Source organism: Sebastes fasciatus, chromosome 4 (assembly GCF_043250625.1).
Source record: "Sebastes fasciatus isolate fSebFas1 chromosome 4, fSebFas1.pri, whole genome shotgun sequence".
In the NCBI taxonomy this organism is placed as follows: domain Eukaryota; kingdom Metazoa; phylum Chordata; class Actinopteri; order Perciformes; family Sebastidae; genus Sebastes; species Sebastes fasciatus.
In genome coordinates, this window is record NC_133798.1 from 12,209,880 (window position 1) to 12,219,013 (window position 9,134).

A 9,134-nucleotide genomic window follows, 5' to 3' on the forward strand; every position below is an offset into this window, starting at 1 on the left:
AACTATGTACAGTTGAGTTAGGGTTAACCCACTCTCTGCTGAGTGATATGACACATCCCACAAGACTCTACTATAAACGGTTCATGAGATATGAAAGGGGGCGGGGCTAACGTCTTGGGGCGGGGCTATGAGTATATTTTTTCATATACATGTCATCAGTACTGGAGCACCATCATACCTGAGAGATTTGGGGCAGATCGGACTATGTACAGTTGAGTTACAATAACTGGCGAATGGCTCAAAATGGCCGCCACGCCACGGTCCGCTCGTTAAGTGAACACTCACCATTTTAATAACTTTTCATCCTCAAGGTCTTAAGATGGTCCTGACCAAATTTCAAATCGATCTGATCAAATCTGTAGGAGGAGTTCGTTAAAGTACATGGCCAATAAAACGCAAAAATTGGGAAAATCGTACATAAAATCCAATATGGCCGACTTCTGGGTGGGCGGGGCTAATGAAACCCAATGAGGAATATGTTTCAAATGATGAGTGGGATATGCATACCAAATTTCATGAATATCGGATCAACTTTGACAAAGTTAAAATTTCAACGCGTTAGGGGGCGCTATAGAGCCGGCTAAACACACTGAGCCTAATGGCTATACATTTACATAAAGTTCACAGGTGTCTATCATTTTGCCAAATTTCATGAGTTTTCGAGTACCTAAAGGTATGTTCAAAATCTAAAAGACATAAGGGGGCGCTAGAGAGCCAACATGCCACGCCCAAGCAAAATTTCACCACTAAAATAAAGTAATTACTAGTTTGGATGTGTGTGTAAAGTTTCATTATTTTTTGTGCATCCTAAAGTCTTCAAATATGCGTTCGTAAATCTTAAAATCACGCCGGAAGTCCAACATGGCTGACTTCCTGTTGGCCGAAGAAATCTCAAAATCATTTAATCCAGGTATGAGGGCGTGAGCAATGACATACTTGAATTTCGTGAAGATCGAAGAAACTTTCTCGGAAAAACTGCGTACGTTAGGGGGCGCTATGGAGCCCCCTGGAGAAACCCGAGCCCAGTCACTCCAGAACATTGAATTTCCCACCAGTTCTGACGCATACTCCACTTTTGGTGAGTTTTTGGGGATGGCTAAGGTCCCAAAAACGCGATCTACCAGCAGAAAAATAATAACGAGAGCTGCACGCAGCTATGAAAGGGCCCTCGCCCCTGCTCGCGGGTCGGGGTTGCTGGCGGGACGCCGACCGACGCGGCCGGGCACCGCGAAACCGAAACTCTGACGAGCGCCACGACGCCTGCCGCAAGGCTCTACGACAAGCGGTTCACGAGTTATGAAGGGGGGCGTGGCTAATGTGTAGGGGGCGGGCATAACATTCACCAATGAAACAGGAACTCTCTGCTGAGTTATATGACACTTCCCACAAGACTCTACGACAAACGGATCATAAGTTATGAAAGGGGGCGGGGCTAATGTGTAGGGGGCGGGCATAACCTTAACCAATGAAACAGGCACTCTCTGCTGAGTGATATGACACTTCCCACAAGACTCTACTACAAACGGATCATGAGTTATGAAAGGGGGCGGGGCTAATGTGTAGGGGGCGGGCATAACATTTACCGATGAAACAGGCACTCTCTGCTGAGTGATATGACACCTCCCGCAAGACTCTACGACAAACGGTTCATGAGTTATGAAAGGGGGCGGGGCTAATGTGTAGGGGGCGGGGCTACCCTTAACAAATAAAACAGGAACTCTCTGCTGAGTGATATGACACATCCCACAAGACTCTACTATAAACGGTTCATGAGATATGAAAGGGGGCGGGGCTAACGTCTTAGGGCGGGGCTATGAGTATAATTTTTCATATACATATCCTCAAGACTGTACCACCATCATACCTGAGAAATCTGGGGCAGATCGGACTATGTACAGTTGAGTTACAATAACTCCCTGTTTCATGGCGAATGGCTCAAAATGGCCGCCACGCCACGGTCCGCTCGTTAAGTGAACGCTCACCATTTTAATAACTTTTCATCCTCGAGGTCTTGAGATGGTCCTGACCAAATATCAACTCGATCTGATCAAATCTGTAGGAGGAGTTTGTTAAAGTACGCGGCCAATAAAACGCAAAAATGACATAAAAATCCAATATGGCCGACTTCTGGGTGGGCGGAGCTAATGAAACCCAATGAGGAATATGTTTCAAATGATGACTGGGATATGCATACCAAATTTCATGAATATCGGATCAACTTTGACAAAGTTAAAATTTCAACGCGTTAGGGGGCGCTATAGAGCCGAATAAAAACACACTGAGCCTAATGGCTATGCAGTTACATAAAGTTCACAGGTGTCTATCATTTTGCCAAATTTTATGAGATTCCGAGTACCTAAAGGTATGTTCAAAATCTGAAAGACATAAGGGGGCGCTAGAGAGCCAACATGCCACGCCCAAGCAAAATTTCGCCACTAAAATTAAGTAATTACTAGTTTGGATGTGTGTGTAAAGTTTCATAAATTTTTGTGCATCCTAAAGTCTTCAAATATGCGTTCGTAAATTCTAAAATCACGCAGGAAGTCCAACATGGCTGACTTCCTGTTTGCCGAAGAAATCTCAAAATCATTTAATCCAGGTATGAGGGCGTGAGCAACGACATACTTGAATTTCGTGAAGATCGAAGAAACTTTCTCGGAAAAACTGCGTACGTTAGGGGGCGCTATGGAGCCCCCTGGAGACACCCGAGCCCAGTCACTCCAGAACATTGAATTTCCCACCAGTTCTGACGCATACTCCACTTTTCGTGAGTTTTGGGGATGGCTAAGGTCGTCAAAAACGCGTTCTTGCAGCGGAAAAATAATAATAACGAGAGCTGCACGCAGCTATGAAAGGGCCCTCGCCCCTGCTCGCGGGTCGGGGTTGCTGGCGGGACGCCGACCGACGCGAAACCGAAACTCTGACGAGCGCCACGACGCCTGCCGCAAGGCTCTACGACAAGCGGTTCACGAGTTATGAAGGGGGGCGTGGCTAATGTGTAGGGGGCGGGCATAACATTCACCAATGAAACAGGCACTCTCTGCTGATTGATATGACACTTCCCACAAGACTCTACGACAAACGGATCATGAGTTATGAAAGGGGGCGGGGCTAATGTGTAGGCGGCGGGCATAACATTTACCAATGAAACAGGAACTCTCTGCTGAGTGATATGACACTTCCCACAAGACTCTACTACAAACGGATCATGAGTTATGAAAGGGGGCGGGGCTAATGTGTAGGGGGCGGGCATAACATTCACCAATGAAACAGGCACTCTCTGCTGAGTGATATGACACTTCCCACAAGACTCTACTACAAACGGATCATGAGTTATGAAAGGGGGCGGGGCTAACGTGTAGGGGGCGGGCATAACATTCACCAATGAAACAGGCACTCTCTGCTGAGTGATATGACACCTCCCGCAAGACTCTACGACAAACGGTTCATGAGATATGAAAGGGGGCGGGGCTAACGTCTTGGGGCGGGGCTATGAGTATAATTTTTCATATACATGTCCTCAAGACTGTACCACCATCATACCTGAGAAATCTGGGGCAGATCGGACTATGTACAGTTGAGTTACAATAACTCCCTGTTTCATGGCGAATGGCTCAAAATGGCCGCCACGCCACGGTCCGCTCGTTAAGTGAACACTCACCATTTTAATAACTTTTCATCTTCAAGGTCTTGAGATGGTCCTGACCAAATTTCAAATCGATATGATCAAATCTGTAGGAGGAGTTCGTTAAAGTACGCGGCCAATAAAACGCAAAAATGACATCAAAATCCAATATGGCCGACTTCTGGGTGGGCGGGGCTAATGAAACCCAATGAGGAATATGTTTCAAATGATGAGTGGGATATGCATACCAAATTTCATGAATATCGGATCAACTTTGACAAAGTTAAAATTTCAACGCGTTAGGGGGCGCTATAGAGCCGTATAAAAACAAACTGAGCCTAATGGCTATGCAGTTACATAAAGTTCACAGGTGTCTATCATTTTGCCAAATTTTATGAGATTCCGAGTACCTAAAGGTATGTTCAAAATCTGAAAGACATAAGGGGGCGCTAGAGAGCCAACATGCCACGCCCAAGGAAAATTTCACCACTAAAATTAAGTAATTACTAGTTTGGATGTGTGTGTAAAGTTTCATAAATTTTTGTGCATCCTAAAGTCTTCAAATATGCATTCGTAAATTCTAAAATCACGCAGGAAGTCCAACATGGCTGACTTCCTGTTTGCCGGAGAAATCTCAAAATCATTTAATCCAGGTATGAGGGCGTGAGCAATGACATACTTGAATTTCGTGAAGATCGAAGAAACTTTCTCGGAAAAACTGCGTACTCTAGGGGGCGCTATGGAGCCCCCTGGAGACACCCGAGCCCAGTCACTCCAGAACATTGAATTTCCCACCAGTTCTGACGCATACTCCACTTTTCGTGAGTTTTGGGGATGGCTAAGGTCGTCAAAAACGCGATCTAGTGGCAGAAAAAGAATAATAACGAGAGCTGCACGCAGCTATGAAAGGGCCCTCGCCCCTGCTCGCGGGTCGGGGTTGCTGGCGGGACGCCGACCGACGCGAAACCGAAACCCTGACGAGCGCCACGACGCCTGCCGCAAGGCTCTACGACAAGCGGTTCACAAGTTATGAAGGGGGGCGTGGCTAATGTGTAGGGGGCGGGCATAACATTCACCAATGAAACAGGAACTCTCTGCTGAGTTATATGACACTTCCCACAAGACTCTACGACAAACGGATCATGAGTTATGAAAGGGGGCGGGGCTAATGTGTAGGGGGCGGGCATAACATTTACCAATGAAACAGGCACTCTCTGCTGAGTGATATGACACCTCCCGCAAGACTCTACGACAAACGGTTCATGAGTTATGAAAGGGGGCGGGGCTAATGTGTAGGGGGCGGGGCTACCCTTAACAAATAAAACAGGAACTCTCTGCTGAGTGATATGACACATCCCACAAGACTCTACTATAAACGGTTCATGAGATATGAAAGGGGGCGGGGCTAACGTCTTAGGGCGGGGCTATGAGTATAATTTTTCATATACATGTCCTCAAGACTGTACCACCATCATACCTGAGAAATCTGGGGCAGATCGGACTATGTACAGTTGAGTTAGGGTTTACCCACTCTCTGCTGAGTGATATGACACATCCCACAAGACTCTACTATAAACGGTTCATTAGATATGAAAGGGGGCGGGGCTAACGTCTTGGGGCGGGGCTATGAGTATATTTTTTCATATACATGTCATCAGTACTGGAGCAACATCATACCTGAGAGATTTGGGGCAGATCGGACTATGTACAGTTGAGTTACAATAACTGGCGAATGGCTCAAAATGGCCGCCACGCCACGGTCCGCTCGTTAAGTGAACACTCACCATTTTAATAACTTTTCATCCTCGAGGTCTTGAGATGGTCCTGACCAAATTTCAAATCGATATGATCAAATCTGTAGGAGGAGTTCGTTAAAGTACGCGGCCAATAAAACGAAAAAATTGGGAAAATCGTACATAAAATCCAATATGGCCGACTTCTGGGTGGGCGGGGCTAATGAAACCCAATGAGGAATATGTTTCAAATGATGAGTGGGATATGCATACCAAATTTCATGAATATCGGATCAACTTTGACAAAGTTAAAATTTCAACGCGTTAGGGGGCGCTATAGAGCCGAATAAAAACACACCGAGCCTAATGGCTATGCAGTTACATAAAGTTCACAGGTGTCTATCATTTTGCCAAATTTTATGAGATTCCGAGCACCTAAAGGTATGTTCAAAATCTGAAAGACATAAGGGGGCGCTAGAGAGCCAACATGCCACGCCCAAGCAAAATTTCACCACTAAAATTAAGTAATTACTAGTTTGGATGTGTGTGTAAAGTTTCATAAATTTTTGTGCATCCTAAAGTCTTCAAATATGCGTTCGTAAATTCAAAAATCACGCAGGAAGTCCAACATGGCTGACTTCCTGTTTGCCGAAGAAATCTCAAAATCATTTAATCCAGGTATGAGGGCGTGAGCAACGACATACTTGAATTTCGTGAAGATCGAAGAAACTTTCTCGGAAAAACTGCGTACGTTAGGGGGCGCTATGGAGCCCCCTGGAGACACCCGAGCCCAGTCACTCCAGAACATTGAATTTCCCACCAGTTCTGACGCATACTCCACTTTTCGTGAGTTTTGGGGATGGCTAAGGTCGTCAAAAACGCGTTCTTGCAGCGGAAAAATAATAATAACGAGAGCTGCACGCAGCTATGAAAGGGCCCTCGCCCCTGCTCGCGGGTCGGGGTTGCTGGCGGGACGCCGACCGACGCGAAACCGAAACTCTGACGAGCGCCACGACGCCTGCCGCAAGGCTCTACGACAAGCGGTTCGCGAGTTATGAAGGGGGGCGTGGCTAATGTGTAGGGGGCGGGCATAACATTCACCAATGAAACAGGAACTCTCTGCTGAGTTATATGACACTTCCCACAAGACTCTACGACAAACGGTTCATGAGATATGAAAGGGGGCGGGGCTAATGTGTAGGGGGCGGGCATAACCTTCACCAATGAAACAGGAACTCTCTGCTGAGTGATATGACACTTCCCACAAGACTCTACGACAAATGGTTCATGAGTTATAAAAGGGGGCGGGGCTAATGTGTAGGGGGCGGGGCTACCCTTAACCAATAAAACAGGAACTCTCTGCTGAGTAATATGACACATCCCACAAGACTCTACTACAAACGGATCATGAGTTATGAAAGGGGGCGGGGCTAATGTGTAGGGGGCGGGCATAACATTTACCAATGAAACATGAACTCTCTGCTGAGTGATATGACACTTCCCTCAAGACTCTACTACAAACGGTTCATGAGATATGAAAGGGGGCGGGGCTAATGTGTAGGGGGCGGGCATAACATTTACCAATGAAACATGAACTCTCTGCTGAGTGATATGACACTTCCCACAAGACTCTACTACAAACGGATCATTAGTTATGAAAGGGGGCGGGGCTAATGTGTAGGGGGTGGGCATAACATTTACCAATGAAACAGGCACTCTCTGCTGAGTGATATGACACCTCCCGCAAGACTCTACGACAAACGGTTCATGAGTTATGAAAGGGGGCGGGGCTAATGTGTAGGGGGCGGGGCTACCCTTAACAAATAAAACAGGAACTCTCTGCTGAGTGATATGACACTTCCCACAAGACTCTACTATAAACGGTTCATGAGATATGAAAGGGGGCGGGGCTAACGTCTTAGGGCGGGGCTATGAGTATAATTTTTCATATACATGTCCTCAAGACTGTACCACCATCATACCTGAGAAATCTGGGGCAGATCGGACTATGAACAGTTGAGTTACAATAACTCCCTGTTTCGTGGCGAATGGCTCAAAATGGCCGCCACGCCACGGTCCGCTCGTTAAGTGAACACTCACCATTTTAATAACTTTTCATCCTCGAGGTCTTGAGATGGTCCTGACCAAATTTTAAATCGATATGATCAAATCTGTAGGAGCAGTTGGTTAAAGTACGCGGCCAATAAAACGCAAAAATGACATAAAAATCCAATATGGCCGACTTCTGGGTGGGCGGAGCTCATTGAGTATGAGTATATTTTTTCATATACATGTCATCAGTACTGGAGCAACATCATACCTGAGAGATTTGGGGCAGATCGGACTATGTACAGTTGAGTTACAATAACTGGCGAATGGCTCAAAATGGCCGCCACGCCACGGTCCGCTCGTTAAGTGAACGCTCACCATTTTAATAACTTTTCATCCTCAAGGTCTTGAGATGGTCCTGACCAAATTTCAAATCGATATGATCAAATCTGTAGGAGGAGTTCGTTAAAGTACGCGGCCAATAAAACGCAAAAATGACATAAAAATCCAATATGGCCGACTTCTGGGTGGGCGGGGCTAATGAAACCCAATGAGGAATATGTTTCAAATGATGAGTGGGATATGCATACCAAATTTCGTGAATATCGGATCAACTTTGACAAAGTTAAAATTTCAACTCGTTAGGGGGCGCTATAGAGCCGAATAAAAACACACTGAGCCTAATGGCTATGCAGTTGCATAAAGTTCACAGGTGTCTATCATTTTGCCAAATTTTATGAGATTCCGAGTACCTAAAGGTATGTTCAAAATCTGAAAGACATAAGGGGGCGCTAGAGAGCCAACATGCCACGCCCAAGCAAAATTTCACCACTAAAATTAAGTAATTACTAGTTTGGATGTGTGTGTAAAGTTTCATAAATTTTTGTGCATCCTAAAGTCTTCAAATATGCGTTCGTAAATTCTAAAATCACGCAGGAAGTCCAACATGGCTGACTTCCTGTTTGCCGAAGAAATCTCAAAATCATTTAATCCAGGTATGAGGGCGTGAGCAACGACATACTTGAATTTCGTGAAGATCGAAGAAACTTTCTCGGAAAAACTGCGTACGTTAGGGGGCGCTATGGAGCCCCCTGGAGACACCCGAGCCCAGTCACTCCAGAACATTGAATTTCCCACCAGTTCTGACGCATACTCCACTTTTCGTGAGTTTTGGGGATGGCTAAGGTCGTCAAAAACGCGTTCTTGCAGCGGAAAAATAATAATAATAATAATAATCTGCAGAAAAACAATAGGTTCCTTGCACTTCGTGCCAGGACACCGTTGGGTCCTGGCACTTTCGTGCTCGGGCCCTAATAATAATAATCTGCAGAAAAACAATAGGTTCCTTGCACTTCGTGCCAGGACACCGTTGGGTCCTGGCACTTTCGTGCTCGGGCCCTAATAATCTGCAGAAAAACAATAGGTTCCTTGCACTTCGTGCCAGGACACCGTTGGGTCCTGGCACTTTCGTGCTCGGGCCCTAATAATAATAATCTGCAGAAAAACAATAGGTTCCTTGCACTTCGTGCCAGGACACCGTTGGGTCCTGGCACTTTCGTGCTCGGGCCCTAATAATCCCCAGAAAAACAATAGGTTCCTTGCACTTCGTGCCAGGACACCGTTGGGTCCTGGCACTTTCGTGCTCGGGCCCTAATAAATAAATACAGCACAATTGCATTATGGAGTGACTGTGAATGACCATACTAAAAATAACCATAGAGTAGAAT